This window comes from Lepidochelys kempii, chromosome 1 (genome assembly GCF_965140265.1).
Source record: "Lepidochelys kempii isolate rLepKem1 chromosome 1, rLepKem1.hap2, whole genome shotgun sequence".
Lineage (NCBI taxonomy): Eukaryota > Metazoa > Chordata > Testudines > Cheloniidae > Lepidochelys > Lepidochelys kempii.
The window spans coordinates 330593660-330602574 of NC_133256.1; positions in this window are offsets into that span (position 1 = coordinate 330593660).

An 8915-nucleotide genomic window follows, 5' to 3' on the forward strand; every position below is an offset into this window, starting at 1 on the left:
TCCTTGCCAAAGGATGTTGTGAAGGCCAAGACTGTAACAGGGTTCAAAAAAGAACTAGATAAGTTCAGGGAGGATACGTCCATCAATGGCTATTAGCCAGGATAGGCGGGGATGGTGTCCCCAGCCTCTGTTTGCCCAGAAGCTAGGAATGAGCAACAGGGAATAGATCACTTGATGATTAACTGTTCTGTTCATTCCCTCTGAGGCACCTGGTATTGGCCACTGTTGGGCTAGATGAATCTTTGGTCTGACCCAGTATTGCCATTCTTATGTTCTTATGACAGCATTATTAATAAAAATAACTAATACTATTTTTAATTTGAGGTAACTTCCTTACTATTTCAGTAAGGTAATGAATAACTGAAATGAACCTTGCTACTGACAACTCTATCATGTTTAGTCATCAACGCTTAATTCAGTTCCTATTTTTACTTCAAGGATAGATTCCTTAATATTCAAAAATGGGTGTATTTTGGTAATGAACTCCTAGAGTTAGATTCTCACATCAAGAGGAGGGGCTGCCAGTTGCATCTCTCTGACTCTGAGCCACCTGGTCCCAGTGCAAACTAGAGCTGCAAAGGAGCAGCTCTAGTTTATGCCACTGGCATATGGTCCTCCATCAAGGATCTTATATCAATGGAAGATCAGGCCTGGTACAGCTCCACCCTGTCACACCCCTCCTTGTCCCTGCACACTCCTGACATGCACCTTCCCTTCTTATGACAGAAGGGAGAGAGAGAAAAGGGACATGGTTGGTGCATGAGCTAACTATGTTGTCTCTGTAAGCATTACACCAGTGAGAACTTCCCCTGTACAAAGGCGTTCTCTGCTGGCAATCTCCAGCTGCTCAAAGTCCACTTCACACTATTCATGGAGAATTTTGGAGGGGCTGTGCTTAGTGCAGGTAAATAGTCTAATCTAATTTAAATCTGTGTTAACTTGTTTTCTATCCATATAGGCGCAGATGATGAACATTTTGAATCAATGAACCTGCTCATGCCTTGATCTCCCCTCTTTGGGCGGGGAAAAAGGGGATTGTCTTGCAAAAATACTGTGGACCAGATCCTCAGCTGGTGTAAATCAAGTCAATCAAGCTATATTGATTTATGCCAGCTGAAGATCTGGTCCAGTGTAATGAAAATTCTTGCATCTGCATTGTCCCTGTATCATAAAAGCATCAGGTAATGTATTATACTCTGCTGACTTCTAGGTCTTACAATGTTCGTTCTGAATCACAGCTTTGGGAATGTTGCTTTTCCAGTTCTAGTATTAGAAGGCTGTTCAATAATATATTAATAATATAACTCATTTTACAATGTGGCTTATGGGTAATATGCTGTCAGACTCTCAGTAAAATATATCCTATGAAACATTTCAGTAAAATTAAAAAAAATGTTTTGATTCTGTCATAATCCCTTGTGTGTAAACTACAAACTTCAGAATAAATTGTACAATGCCTTTCTTTTATATGTCTATAAAATACTGTATATGTATTACCATTCAACCAATACAATTAAATTTCAGCCTAAGCAGCCTGTTTTTTTCCAAAAGAACTGGGACTGCATTGTATACTCCTTCTTAAGTAAATAAGGTTGAATGGTGTTTAAGTATGCAAGATAAAAGAAATCCTTATATTACAGTTAACAATGAATGGTTAATTACACTGGCCAGCCATTAGTCAAATCAACAGTAATTTTTCATGAAGACCCAAGGAATGATTTTCAGAGGTACTTAGCACCTGCAGTTCATGCTGACTTGAAGCTGAAAGTGTTCAGCATTTCTAAAAAATCATGCCATGTGGCAAAGACCAGAATTTGGCCCACTACCTCTATTCCCCATGCCTTGTTTGGCCAATGTTATGTGGAAGTCAGACTAGAAGATCCTAATGGTCCTGTCTGGACTTAAATCTGTTGTTTCCAGTAATCAAGGGTGACATTTTCGGGCTAACTTGCATCAAGGTTGCACCAATTGTAAATTGTAAATTGTAAAAAAAGAGCAGAATTTGGCCTTAAGGGCCTGATCCTCCAATCCTTATTCATGCAAGTAGTTGTGATCACACTCACTACTACTTATGAAAAAGACTTAGCATCTAAAATTCTATTACGCTTGAATTCATGCATTCAAGGTGTCACATTCAAGGAGTCACTCTCACAGAATATATTTGTCACTTATCATTTGTTGTACGGTTATAGGTGCAGTAGATTTCTGCTTACTTATAAAACACATTGCATTGTACTTTAGATCTTCACATGTTGCCAAGGGACTTGTCTAATATGCAGAAAGGAATTAACAGTGTAGTTTTTTTTACATCTACTTGTCCCACTGAAGTCACTGGGAGCTTTGAGTGCACAAGGAAAGCATGGTCAGGTTCTGAATTCGCAAATTACAGCCCCAGTTTAGCAGTTTTAGTGCCCATTTCCTTATTACCTTCATTTATAGAAAATGCTCTGTAAATGTCCACAAATTCATAATGGACTTTGTCCCCCACATCTCAGTTAACTGCAGTCAGTCTGAGCACCATTCTCCCAGTAAGCAATTTTTCCAAAATGTTCCTTGGAGACCCTGGCACATTACTTTTGGACAATAAAAATAAGGACAGTGTAGCCTACTGAGACATTGGTTTGAAGAGTGTAGCGCTGGTTACAGAAATAAAAGATCAGTTTCACTTCCTAAAGGCAACAGCTGTCTCTGTTCCAAATGATCACAAACACAGTCTCCTCCAGTATTTCCCCAAAATAGACTTTGGGCCAGATTCTGATCTCAGTTGCATGACTGCAATGAAAGTAGCCTCAGATTTACATCAGTGTAACTGAGATCAAAGTCTGGCCTATTAAATTAAGCAAAAGAGAAGAGCGAATAATTTATGTATTTTATTAATCTAAACACTTTAAAAGGCAATCATTTGAAACCAGATATAGTCTCATGCTCTCAAAGCAGGAAACTAAAAGGATGCTGTGTTGAAGGCAGAACCAAAATACTCTGAAAAGAAATGTTTCTGAAATACTGAAAACAGAGTTGCGGTTATGTTTCATCTGCTAGGAAATGTTCTTCAGGATGAGAGGAAAAGTAGTCAGTCTCTCTCTTTCTCTCTCTCTCTCTTTCTTTCTCTCAGGGCTTGTCAACACCACGCAGCTTTTAGTGACAAGGCTGTGACAACACAGCCTTGTCGCTAAAAGTCAGTGTGTGTAAACTTTCTTTGTTGGTACTTCATCGGAACTTTTGTCGACAAAATACTTCCAGCCCCGCGAGCGGTGTTAGCTTTGTCGGCAGGAGAGTGCTCCTGCCGACAAAGCCGCATTCATACTGCCACTTGCATCAGCAAAACTTTTGTCTTTTGCGGGGGGCGGGGAGGACTTTTTTAAGTACCCGTGAAAGACAAAAGTTTTGTTGACAACTTTGCAGAGTAGAGAAGCCCTCAGAAGAGTGAGCAGTACCTGAAATGTCACTTCCAATATTTTTCTGGTTTTAGTGACTATTTTAGTAACTCTTGTGCATACTTTTAGAAATGTTCCTGACTTATAAAATGTCTTATCGTAAAGAAAAAACAAAACAATCATTACCCAGCAGGGGCATAGCTAGTGAGATTAGTACACTTGCTACATGGTCAAAATTTGTTTATACCCAAAAGGAAGATGTAGTAAATACTCTCACAAAGACAGGGGCCTCATTGTTTACATTCTGGATGTTTATGGAATTGGTGCCAATGCATGATCTGGGAGTTATTTTTTCCCTGTCTTTGGCAGCAACCACTATGTGGAAATGGTAAAGTACATAAGAAAAGCAAGATTTGTACTTAGAAACAATGAGCTTAATTCTATAACCTTTACTCAGTTTGAGTAGTACTTACCCATGCCATCTGTTCCACTGAGTTTAGGTCTGTTCTTGTGCTGTGCCCATCACCACAGAGTCTGAGTATATCAATGGGAATACATGCATGAGCTTTTCACACTGGGCCTGATTCTGCACTCTTGTTGAGCCTACTTCTCCCACCCTTTCTTATGTTGAAGAGCATCTTAATTAATGAATAATAGTGCATTCTTTTTCCCTAGACTTTACAAAGGAGGTCAACAGCATTATCCTTGTTCTATCGATGTGGAAATCGAGGCACAGAGACTTGTCCCAGGGCAAACAGCAGTAGACCTGAGACTAGAACCCAGGTTGCCTAAATGCCAATCTACTGTGCTATTCACTAGGCCAGCCATCAGACTATTTGTATAGTGAAGTACTACTCCTCATGTGTAAATGTGGCAGCATATGGCTCTACAGGATTATACAAAATCCTATCCTACAAGTTGTATAGATATGTGATTCCTTCTAGTATATTTCTGCATAATCCATCTCCACATACCCCTGTTTTATGAACACATTGTGACTGAGCCGCAAGCTACTAATTTCATCAATCCCCTCCCCACTGACCATCCTGGGTTGAGACACAGGTGCATCCCCCTCCCTTGGCCAATACGGGGAAAGCATGGAAACCCGTTGAAGGACCTTCACCCAGCAAGTAATCTCTGAATAGCCAGTGGCCAGAGCAGGATGGGCTCAGCAGGTGGTATGGCTATCTGAGAGCAGAGCGGAGAAACTGAAGAGTGGCTAGAGGAGTTGCACGGTGCTCTGGGAGCAGAGCAGTGAAGCAGGCTATAGAGAAGCTGAGGAGCTGCAGGTAGAGCAGGAAGCTGGCCAAGGGAGCAAAACCTGAGGCACCGCATGTACAGCAGGGTGTGAGCGCCAGACGTTGCAGATGGCTAAAGGTCTGTGCAGTACTTGACTGGCTAAGCAGCAGTTTTGCAGAAAAGGACCTGGGGATTACAGTGGATGAGAAACTGGATATGAGTCAGCAGTGTGCCGTTGTTGCCGAGAAGGCCCATAGCATATTGGCTGTATTGGTGGGGGCATTGCCAGCAGATCGAGGGAAGTGATTATTCCCCTCTATTCAGCACTGGTGAGGCCACATCTGGAGTATTGCGTCCAGTTTGAGGGCCCCCCGCACTACAAAAAGGATGTGGACAAATTGGAGAGTCCAGGGGAGGGCAATGAAAATGACTAGGGGGCTGGAGCACATGATTTACGAGGAGAGGCTGAGGGAACTGGGGTTATTTAGTCTGCAGAGGAGAAGAGTGAGGGGGGATTTGATAGCAGCCTTCAAACACCTGAAGGGGGGTTCCAAACAGGATGGATCTAGGCTGTTCTCAGTCGTGGCAGATGACAGAACAAGGAGCGATGGTCTCAAGTTGCAGTGTAGGAGATCTAGGTTGGATATGAGGAAACAATATTTCACTAGGAGGGTGGTGAAGCACTGGAATGGGTTACCTAGGGAGGTGGTGGAATCTCCATCCTGAGAGGTTTTTAAGGCCCGGCTTGACAAAGCCTTGGCTGGGACGATTTAGTTGGGGATTGGTCCTTCTTTGAGCAGGAGGTTGGACTAGATGACCTCCTGCAGTCCCTTCTAACCCTGATATTCTATGATTCTATGAAGCAGCAGAGAGGGGCCTGAAGGGACCTCTCTGGGACACAGAGCCAGTGGCTAGCTCAGGGTCATGAAAAAGGCTAGTGCAGACAGAGTGCCGTAGCCCCTGGGGATTAGTGTGGTCAGTGGTCTGTGACCAGGCATCAGACCCAATCAAAAGGGCTACTGTCCTTTTAAAGGACTACGATATACCTTCAGGGACCAATGAGAAGGTGCAGCTAGAGCGGCCCACTAATAGGAGCTGTGCAGGAAGTGCTGCTGCAGCATCAGGGAAAGGACGAAGAGGGGCCCCAGCGAGACACACCATGACAGATCCTGGCCAGGAAGCCTGCAAATCAACTATTTGGCTTTCGGAGAGGAATAGACTGGAGGGTGGCTTTGGTGCTATGGGGTGCCCTGCAGGGGCAAATTTAGAAGTGCTGTGTCACAACTTGAACTGTAACAGCTTAAGCCACTGTACCTAAGGTATCAGCAACCTTGCCTTTCTGTCAGCCTCATTAATATCCCTTTCCTTTAGCCATGTGCACGTGTTTATTAGCTCTAGCAGCTGAAGCATCTTCAGCACTTTCTTCTGAGTTATGATACACCTGGCATGCGATTGAGTCCCCTGGTGTACCACAACACTGAGCAGCTGAATCAATTACAACATCTTGTGACCTCTCATTGACCCCATTGTGCCGAAATATTATTTTTTTCAGGTAAGACTACACGATAAAATTTTCAAAAGTACCTGAGTGACTTAGGCTCTGAAGATTTAACCATTAGGGAGCTTAAATACCATTGACTTGAACGTTGAGATGGTTAAGGAAGCTAAGGCTTCTTTGTTTGAAGGTAGGGTTGATATTTTGGGGTTATAGTTAATGCCCATGGAAAGTCTTACATAGATTCAATGGCTATTTATATCAAATCCTTCTTGTTTTAGGATTAGATTTTTAGAGATGCTTATGGAAGTTTAGGTGCCGGACCCTCATTGACTTTCAGTGGTCATTGGATGACTACCTTCCTTAGGGGCCCTGTGAAAATCCGACCCTTAATTTTGAGGGGTGTATGTGCATAGGATGTTTATAAGTTTGAACTGGTTTAGAAAGAGAACAATGTAGGCTAAATTTAGGATTTCGTTATTAAAAGCCATTCTGACACTCTGCCAAGGTAAATTATGCATTTGGAAAGGACACCACAAAGAAATTATTTGCTGGGGTAAACTCCTTCTGAGGGTTCACCGCTCCTGTCTTCTAATCCTTTTTCATCTTTCCCACCATTTGTTGTGCTCATAGTGTTAATCATGCACTAGATTTTTAAGCAATATGTCATTAAAATCAATATCAAGTTTGTATTTCTTTCTAAAGAAATCATCTTCTTAGAATCAGCATTTTCTGCACATAAATTTAGAGGATTTTTTTACAGAACTCTTTGTAGTCTTACTTTACAGTCTGTTTCGTAAACCAGAATTGGTTCAGAGGTTTTGTAAATCACACCATTATCTGAATCCAATAAAAAGTATGTGGTTGTGTTAGCTGAGCAATGCAGTAAAGAAAACTGAAAAACAAAATAGTTAAAATGTACGTGAATGGTTTTTTCCTTGTGCCTCTTTAAACAGCACTCTTTGGACAGAACATACTGCAAGCTGAAATTAATCACACGAAAACAGATCATGTAAACTAAGCCTGTCTAGTCATCCACTTCCAAACATGAAAAAGATTTTCTGAATTCTGTTAAATCCTCAGATGTAGGTTTTCAAGCCATTTTTATATGATTACATTAACTTTTGATAATATGCTTTAGGTGTATAAATTATTGTCTTTCAGCACTGAAGTCCTGGCTTTATTAATATGGAGAAAATCTGTTTCCTATTTGTTCATTCTACTGTTCGGAATTAAATGCCAGTGGAACAAAATCTGTTCCCCAGATCTCCACCACATGAGAATTAGCGTGGCCCTGGCTATGTGCAGCAAGTCACATGCAGTAGGGAAAACTTCACTCTAGTGATAACTATAAAAAGGTTTCTTGACTGGAGAGCAGAGGGGTTTAATTACATTATGTCTGAGGCCACATTTTTAGTCTGTCTCTAGTTTTGTATTTGCAAATCACCCGCAGGTTAAAACTACAAGAACAATCAAATGATAGAATTTAAACATATTAGTACCCGGGGTTCAATGCTCAGCACATTCTGAGTCCTTTCAGCTCCCAGCTGAGGCAGCCTGGATGAGACCACGCCATACGTCAATTAGTTTGACATAATAAAATAAAAATCTAGCTGTTACACATCATCTGCCTAGGTCGTCTGAGCTAGGAAGGTAATTGGCTACTGCTCAACCTCCATGAAAATTTAATTTACTGTTCATAAAGGTCAAGAGGTATGGGGAAAATATCACTCTGTGCAGACATTGGGATAGGTGGATGTGTCCTATGTACTTACAATACTCCTTATTTTAGTCCACATACTGTTTTCATTAACAGTGGTTCAACCTCATTGATTTCTGGTGGATTACAGCAGCAGAATCTGGTCCTTGGTGTTCATGAATGTGTTGATTCACCATATTGTTTGTGAAGGCAGCCATTGTTACCCCACACACATGAATCTGGTCTTCTTGGTGCCTGTGTAAGGCCACAGAGATCCTGGTTGTCAGCAGGCAGGATTGAACCTGGGACCTCAAAGCATTAGCCTCTATCGTTTGAGCAAGAAGCCAACTGGCTGTTAGCTAAGGCTGTAAGGAGACTCATTAATCTCTCTCTCTAAGTGATCTCGATGCCACTAGATGGGATTGAACACCACACCCACGAGGTATGTGGGTTACACCTGCACAGTATTATACATATTTTAAGTTGATGAAGATAAGATGAAAGGCCATGACCCATCTTTTGGGAATTCCCATACCATGTAGTGTGGTGGCAACAAGGCTCAGCGGATGAGTGATTTCCACTGGCTTTTAATAGCTCATAAAATAAAACAAAACACATTTATCAATCATCTTTATATGTGACCATCCCAAGTTACCATTATTATAAAATCAGGCAAAATAATATAGATGAATGGTGGGTGTGATGAAAAAGAAAATCTTTAACCTCAAAGAGAAAGTTGGTGAAGCCTGCAAAACACAGAGTTTCAGATGGCAGCTCATAATATGAAATACCTTGGTCACTTTTGTCTGGTCTTCGATCAGCTGAAGCCAGAACACCTGGAAGGGACAGCCAACACATTTCAAGGATATTAGACAAATATGGTGTCATTTTGTGAAAGGTTTCACATATGGCAGAGGGGCAGGGACTACAATTCTGGAATTAAACTAACAAGGAAGAAGCCTGTGTAATGTTCCAAACTTGTGGCTAACCCTGTGTTTTTGTCATTGCTGTCACAGGAGTCATGGATTCTGCTATTTTCTTGTTTATTTGTTTTTTAATATATGACCTTTTACATTTTTTCCATTTGTCTGGGAATCTGTCTGAATGG